This window comes from Ixodes scapularis, unplaced genomic scaffold, assembly GCF_016920785.2.
Source record: "Ixodes scapularis isolate PalLabHiFi unplaced genomic scaffold, ASM1692078v2 PGA_scaffold2__306_contigs__length_199485367, whole genome shotgun sequence".
Lineage (NCBI taxonomy): Eukaryota > Metazoa > Arthropoda > Arachnida > Ixodida > Ixodidae > Ixodes > Ixodes scapularis.
In genome coordinates, this window is record NW_024609857.1 from 38,681,572 (window position 1) to 38,690,254 (window position 8,683).

The following is an 8,683-nucleotide window of genomic DNA, read 5'->3' on the forward strand; positions in this document are numbered from 1 at the left end:
TACGAGTTCAAGGTAATGCCCTTCGGTCTATGTACGGCGCCAGCAACTTTCCAGCGTGTTATGGACACCGTACTGGCAGGACTGAAGTGGCAGAGCTGTCTGGTCTACCTCGATGACGTCGTAGTGTTTTCCAGCGACTTCGACGAGCACTTGCGACGACTCCGTGCTGTTCTTCAAGCCATACGGACCGCCGGACTCACCCTCAAGCCGTCAAAGTGTCGGTTCGCCTATGACGAACTGAAGTTTCTAGGTCACGTGGTTAGTAACGAAGGCGTTCGCCCCGACCCAGAGAAGACTCGCGCCGTCACGTCATTTCCAGCGGCGACAGACAAGAAGGCCGTGCGAAGATTCCTTGGACTTTGTGCCTACTATCGTCGCTTTGTTCGGGATTTCGCAAGGATTTCCGCACCACTCACAAACCTCACGAAGGACGCCGAGAGGTTCGAATGGGCCGAGGAACAGCAGCAAGCATTCGACGAGCTGAAGCGACGACTCCAGACGCCTCCGGTTCTTGGACATTTCGATCAGGATGCGGACACCGAGATTCACACTGACGCAAGTAACGCAAGACTTGGCGCGGTACTAGTTCAAGTACAAGAAGGCACCGAGCGAGTCATCACCTACGCAAGTCGGACACTGTCCAAGGCAGAGAGAAATTACTCCACGACTGAGAAAGAATGCCTTGCGGTCGTCTGGGCAATTACGAAGTTTCGTCCGTACTTGTACGGAAGCCCGTTCCGCGTAGTCACGGACCAACACTCGCTCTGCTGGCTTGCGAACCTCAAAGACCCGTCAGGACGCCTCGCTCGATGGAGCCTCCGGCTAGAAGAGTTCAACATGACTGTGGTTTACAAGTCGGGACGCAAGCACAGCGACGCTGACTGCCTGTCCAGGGCCCCTGTCGAAACACCTCCCGGCAGCAGCGACGACGATGACGACGAGTGCTTCCTAGGTGCAGTGAACACCGATGACATGGCACGACGTCAACGAGACGATCCGGAGCTGCGCGCCTTAATGGAGCACCTGGAAGGGCGCGTGAGTACCGTGCCCCGTGTTTTCTCACGAGCCCTGCCAACCTTCGCCATTCGACAAGGTGTACTCTACAAAGAGAACTTCGGGGACAACAACTCGCCGTGGCTGCTGGTAATCCCGACCGACTTTCGAGAGGAGATCTTTCAAGCATGTCACGACGACCCGACGTCCGGACACCTTGGATACAGCAGGACATTGGCCCGTATTCGTGAAAAGTATTACTGGCCCAAGCTCCCCAAAACCGTCCATCACTACACCCGATCCTGCCACGAGTGTCAGCGACGCAAGAAACCGCCGACGAAGCCGGTAGGTCTTTTGCAGCCAATTCCTCCGCCAACTGCACCGTTCCAGCAGATCGGAATGGATCTACTTGGTCCTTTTCCGCCGTCGACCCTGGGAAACCGTTGGATAATCGTCGCCACAGATTATCTCACGCGGCACGCAGAAACGAAAGCCCTTCCTTCGGGGACTGCGGTTGAAGTCGCCAAGTTTTTCCTCGATTCCATTGTCCTCCGGCACGGCGCTCCCGAAGTTCTGATTACAGATCGCGGATCGTCCTTCATGGCACAGCTGACCCAAGAAATTCTCCGGCTCAGTCACACCAGCCACCGTCGTACCACCGCACACCACCCGCAGACCAATGGGCTGACGGAGCGACTCAACAAGACAATCGCCGACATGATCTCTATGTACGTCGACGTTGAGCACAAGACGTGGGACGAGGTGTTGCCCTACGTCACGTTCGCCTACAATACGGCGGTTCAAGAGACCACTGGATTCACACCTTTCCAGCTGGTACATGGTCGGAAGGTAACGACCATGCTGGACGCAATGCTGCCCCATGAGCCATCTGACAATGAGAGCGACGACGCCCAGGCGGTTGCTCAACGCGCCGAAGAAGTCCGCCAGCTCGCCCGACTCACGATTCAAGACCAGCAACGCGTCGACGCGGGCCGCTACAACCTTCGTCGCAGGGATGTTCACTTCTAGCCCGGAGACAGGGTGTGGGTGTGGACGCCCATCCGTCGCCGCGGCCTCTGTGAGAAACTGCTGAAACGGTAGTTTGGACCATACAAGGTACTTCGTCGCCTCGGCGAGCTGAACTACGAGGTGATGCCCGACGGAACACGAACATCGTCACGCCGCCCACCACGACCTGAGGTCGTCCACGTCGTGCGACTGAAGCCGTATTACGCTCGATAGGACTGTGGACCTTATGTGTTCCAAATGACCCTTTAGTTTACCGTTCTGTTTTATTTGCTTCGTTTTATTTTTGGGTTGCATCGGGGCGATGCACTTTTTAAAGGGGGGAGTAATGCCGCGCCCGCAGCTGGCCAAGTAGGCAGCGCGCGCGTGGCCTAACGGTTATCGCGCTTGCCTCCCACGCAGAAGGCCAGGGTTCGATTCCTGGCCGCGACTACACATTTTTGTTGACAGTGTAATTTGATGTTCTAGTGAATTCGAGAACCGTCTTGCTGATTCGAGGTTAGAATGTTCTACACACCGAACCTTCTACGCCGAACGATCCAGAAACCCACGAGGGTACATAAGGGATTCCGCAAGGCGAGCGGAGTCAGTTTTCGCCCCAGCGTTCGACTCTGCTGTTACGCCGACTTCGACGCCCGCGACGCTCTCTTATTATCTTTTGTACCCTTTTATTTTTGGCACAAGTTCGCCACATTAAACGTTTATTTATTCCTGTTTATTTCTTGTTTATTGGTCACCACCCGCGACAATATTACAAACTAAGAATTTGTAGATCCTTTGAATTATGTAACTTCTGTCTCGACAAAATATTACAACATATCACGTGAAAGGACAGCCATCGATGGTGATTACTGGTTGATTGCGTGTGCTCCGTCGCCAATCAAAACGACGTGCCAGAAAGGGGGGATCAGTGGCCGAGTGGGCTAGCGTACACCAGCTCGGAGCATGGGGAGCGAAAGCTCGCGCTGCAGAACACAGGGATCCTGGGTTCAATTCTCACCCCTGCCCGTTTCGATCTGGATGAGCGTCGTACCGGACTGCGGTCGCGTATCACTACTGCGTGGTGCACGTTAAAAACCCAAGGCTAGCGGTTGTACTGCACTGGCTAAATTGTTCATCTACAGCGAGGGACTCGTCACAACTTTGAAATGGCTGACCAACTACACGATGTAGTTGGTCTGCAACACACACCCCCCCCCAAAAAAAAAAAAAAAAAAAGAAGACCCGAAGATTATTGATAATATTTGTCAAGAACGACGGTTAAAAAAAAAAAAGATTTGACGTTATTTTGGTAAACTTTCTTGGATACGTTGGACAACATTTTGTGGAACTCTTGACCCTCGGAAACAAATCTCGATGGTTTAGGCTATTGCTCGTGGCCGGAAAACAACTCCTTAGCAGTTCCAGCCTTTTCGAGCGCTAGCATTAAGCCTTAGCCAGCCTGAGAGTACCACAGCTGAGGAATACTGCAAAAGACTGACGTCCCACTCAGCAAGCAAAACTTTCAAAGCTCGAAAATCGACATGTCAAAATACCACTCCTTCTGATGAATTATTTAGCCGAAGTGATCTAGAAAAAGCCCTTAAAGGGATCATGAAAATATTTTTTTTTAACTTTCTCCTGTTCAGCTTTCCTCCTCAACTCACAAATCGTGCAACGTACCAAACAGTTCAAGAAGACGGAAAGGACCCTGCTTGCTCGGACCCTCGTTTGTGTACCCGGACATAGCCATTCTCCTCATAGAAGAATACCCCGCCGCTCAAAACTCGAACAAAAGTTGCTTTCCCCACTCCGTTCACCCATAAGCTGGCAGTGCTGTAGAAGCTACGTGCTCGTCGGGCCAGCCACACTTTTGCCACGTGATCACGCTCTCTCGCGCATACCCACGCGCAGAGAATGAAGCCAGGTGATGAAAGGGGGGTGGCTGATTGGTCCGGCAAGCGCGTAGCTTTCACCGCACGGTCAGCTTAGGGGGGAAGGGATTAAGTGAGGTCCGGTGTCGTGTGACATGCGTCTGGGCATGGTGACGCGCTTTAGGTACCGCGGATGTATCACAGCGAAAAGGCAGATGTATCACAGCGAAAAGGCAGCTCTCGAAGGGAAGGAGGAACGAAATAGTCCGCAGTGTTTTCAAACTTTCGCTCTGAAAGTCGAGCTTTTTACTTTCTGCCTTTTTTCTTTGGCCCACTAAACGATATGCTATTTGTAAAATTTCAATCTAAAGTCATTCATCCCAGCCCAAAATTTGTTTCATGGGCTCTTTATGCTCTTTAACCGACCATCCACCCCTGGCCCAGAAAAGATACGCTATGAAGCTTTGGCTCATTTCGGTGAAAACGGAAAAAAGAAACTAGGTTACTCAATTTGTACAACCACTCTTGGAAATTGGGATACATACCAGCTAACTGAAAGATTTCAAGAATCATACCTGTGTTGAAACCGGGAAAATTCATTCTCAATATTTCGTATTTCCGTCCTGTTGCGCATCCTCGTGTATGCAAAATAGTAGAAAGAATGACACTGGGACGATTAGAGTGGTTCCTTGAACAAGCAAACACTTATCCAAAAGTATGTCTGGGTTCCGATGTACTAGAAACTCTCTTGACAATGTAATTGGTTTATTCTCATGTGTACATAACATGACATGACATGACTCTATGCCTCATATTAATATATCAGGGCTCCTTTTCATATGGATATTAAAGTGCCTAGACAATCGTGCCATTTATATGTAAAGTCTAGAATGAGACATATAATTGTACAGTGTGACCCGCGGAGTGACACAAGGTGGTGTTTTGAGCCCTGTTTTATTCAATATATGTCTCATCAATTTTGTCCAAAAAAATTCCCAAGCAAATGCATGACATCTTCGCGGATGACATGCATTTGGGCATCCTCCATTTCACAGAGGCTTAACAGTTTGCGTCTCTAGAAGGCGATTGATAATTTAATACATCATCTTCATACTGGACGAACGGGGACTTTCGGGGGGGGGGGGGGGGGGGGGGGGGCATATGGACATAGTTAAGTGTCTGTTTTTCCCTGTGACGCATATGTCCTGAATAATTCATATGACAATGCACTTCATATGTGGGACCTTCATTTTATTTTATAGGTCTATTAGTTTTCGAGTGCTTATATTTATTACTTATTTCTCTCTGTACATCTCTTCCCCATTACGATGTAGCAAGCCAGCATAATTAAGCTTGATTAACCTCTTCGCCTTTCAAAAAAACAATTTTTTCCTCTCTTAATTGCACTTGAGCGCTCATCCACCCGTTAATTAAGATTACTGGGATGGGTGTGCTAGAGGCCAAAATAAACACGGACTGTTTGGAAAACTACATCGCCGTTTACAGCATCGTTTTCGCGGTCGCAGTAATACACTACTTCCATAAATTCGGCACCGCGCGTGTTGCATTCTGGGAACCTGTGGGCCAGGAGCGGAGCGCGTGTGGATTTGGCTTCCCACTGATTCCCACAATGCATAACGTGGCATTACGCCGCGATGAGGCGCTTCGAGTTCTGGAATAAGTCTATTTGCAGTAACGCGTTAATAATACTAAGAGGACGCGGCTTGCCTAGGACCTTTTCGAGTGCTGTCTGGATATTTAAAGTTTTCTTCTAAAAGCCACTTTTTCTGAATGCTGTCTTTACATAATCGACACACGAAAGGGTCTTGCAAGGCTTCATTTAGGGTCGTTTTCCGAATTCGTGGGTGCTAGCTTTTGTCAGCGTTGCGACGAACTTGAGGATTGTTTCGCCGTCTTTCTGGTTTCTCACGTGAAAGCCGAAGCGTTGCGCAATAACGAGCAGCTCGGGGTATTTCAGCATATTCCAAATAGGACATACTTGATGGAGGGGCCGGCGTCACGCGGCGCTTGAGTAGCCCGTAACGGCCTTCAGCAGATGATGTTCAGGAACGCTGCCACTGGCCTCGGCGCCTTCACGTCGTTAACTGGTTGGAGATTTGGTCGACTCGTTTAACCAGTCATTTTCCCCTCGTTACTGGCCTGGATGCATCCACGCGTTTACAAATGCCTCTTCTCGTAGCGTTGTGTGGATTCCTCGCAGTCAATTTACGGCGTCGTCGCTAGTATGTCACGTCGCTGTGTCATCAATTGAGGCCAACTTGATCATACTATTACTAACAACACCACCAAATCCTATCGAACTAAATTCCAGTTTTAGCTTAGGGATGTAAAACTCAAGATAAATAAATTACATGCGTTAGTATTATAGCATTTTGCGAACTTATGTATCTGTAACGGTGGGTTTGGACCTCCCTGTATCTTGTATTATTTTGTGATCGCATCTTTTTATTCTCAATTTTCCTAATTGTTGAACTGCTACTAGCCTTTTTTTTTTTTGTCATGCGACAGCTGACGATAAGGAAAAAAAACATAACGTATTATTTTTGTGTACCGTAGTCACATAAAGATTTTTTTTTTATCTGATATATAATTCCTATATCTGACAGCTTAAGAATCTCAGTACTTTGCTTATTATGTTCACTCTCCTTGTTTTGTGATTGTATTTTCTTTTTTGCTTTCTTATCGGCTAATGGCGCAATAGAATTGGCGATAAAGCGCTACTTATATGCTAGGGGCCTGCCGTGTCCTGTGTTTCTTAAAGGTGCCCTAAAGGAAATTTCTGAGATCGCCTAAATATGAAGATAACTCACTCTGTTGGCTCTAAGCATCCTTGAAATTCATAAAGCATAACGATGCGCGGTCGATTTCTCTATTAAAAGAAATCGAAGTCATCTCAGCTGATGGGAGGAGCATTGTGCTGGCAGCCAGGACGGCATGGGACCAATGAAAACGCGATATTTTGTTGAGATTGCAAACACTGTAATTACAAAAATATGTATGCTGTGAATCGGTGGCCGAGTGATTCTTTTTTCGAACGCCGAGGCGAGCGGTAAAGGAATCATGAGTTCCAACGGAGCGTTCTCTACGACTTACCCTAGCCGGGTTCCAACAGGTATTTCGGAATATTTGACTCCCCAGGACTACCGTATCATCCTGCCTACGCTGCCAACAGGTCGTTATTCTTTTAATTCAGTCTTTCTACATGGTGACCCATCAGTAAGACCGTATCGCATCGACAACTTTCGCGACGTTCTGAAGGACGTCGTTGACATGAATGACGTGGCCGGCTGCGGTGCCTTCCAGTACAACCACGTTTGGATGCTCACCCTGCGCAACGCGGCAGCGAAGGAGAAGCTGCTATATGCGACAGTGCTCAACGTCAAAGGCAAGACCTCTCTGGTCATCGATCCGAATGTGAGTGAGAAATCATTCAAAGTTCAATGGGTTCCCGTCAGCGTTCCCGACGAAGCTGTGCAAAAGACGTTCGAGTCGCACGGTAAGGTGAAATCAATCGTGCGCAAGAAGTGAAGGCAACCAGGCTTTGAGAATGTGAAGACAACAACGCGAATATTCAGAATGGCACTCAAGGAAGGTGGACGCTATCCCGCATCAAATCAACATCCTCGGAATGCCAGCGTTGGTTTCCAGTCCAGGCCGCTCACCTCAGTCCTTACAGTGCAAGAAGGTAGTACACAAGCACAAGCACTGTCGCACTCCGTGGTGCAGGACATGCCGCACTTACGTACATGAGGAAGACAACTGTATCCGGACGTACGCGACGAAAACGAGGCCTCCAACTGAACTAAAGGACGTCAATAACCTGACTGACCAAGATGAAATGGAGGAGACCATTGCCGCGACTCCGACAGGGAAGGCGTCTGAATTGTCGACTGACGTCGTCGGAGCATCCGATTCAGCACCACCAGCAAGCAGCGTCGCAGAAGTCAAGGTGACAGAGACGCCGCCGCCGAAGACGGGAGAGAACTTGCAAGAAGGACAAGTCACACCAGAATCGGTCGAGATGAAGGATTAGGAAGATAGAAAGGCCAGCGGGGCAGATGGCAACGCGGATCAAGAAGTCACCGGAGTCAAAGCGCCAATTAAAAAAAAAAAAAAAAAGAGGGGGGGGGGGAGAGCGATTAACAAAAAAGCAGCAGCGCAAGCGACTTCTGCTGGTCAACGATTTACTCTTGTGACCCACAAGCGTTGAAAGAAAGGCACCGAACCTCACGGCCAACCACGGTTGACAGAGCGGGGTGCTTCAGCATTGAAAGAAACGGCCTTCGAAGATCGACGACATTCTGCCGCACCTGTAAGCCATCCCAACTCCAACACTTTATTGAATGACTAAAAACTCGAATTCATTGAATATTCCAACCTTTCACGCTGTTAGTACTGCTGCAAGGAAACGTAAGGAATGGCTACTCAGTCTGGCTGCTAAAAAAACGCATAGATATCGCTTTCATCCAGGAAACAAGAATTTCCACGCACGAGCAGGCAAAAGACTTCGTGCAGTATACTTTGGACACGTGTTTTGGAGTTTTCACACAGTGACTCTTGGCAATGCGTCTGGAGGAACGGCGGTGACTGTCAAAAATAAAAAAAAGTGTTTTTCCGTTGTTGATTGTGAGCTTGGCGTGGACGGTCGCGTCAGCAGAGTTGACTGCCTCGTTAAAAATGAACTAGTCCGTCTAGTGTCGGTTTATGCACCGAATTGTGCTACTGAACCCTTTCTGAACGCTTTTTTGAACACGCCTGGAAAAGTTATTCTAGGCGGAGACTTTAACTGC

At 48.9% G+C, this 8,683-nt stretch overlaps 1 pseudogene; it reads left to right on the forward strand.

Moving 5' to 3' along the window:
* Positions 1-7,412: 7,412 nt before the first annotated feature.
* Positions 7,413-8,244, forward strand: LOC115330512 (annotated as a pseudogene).
* The last annotated feature ends 439 nt before the right edge of the window (positions 8,245-8,683 follow it).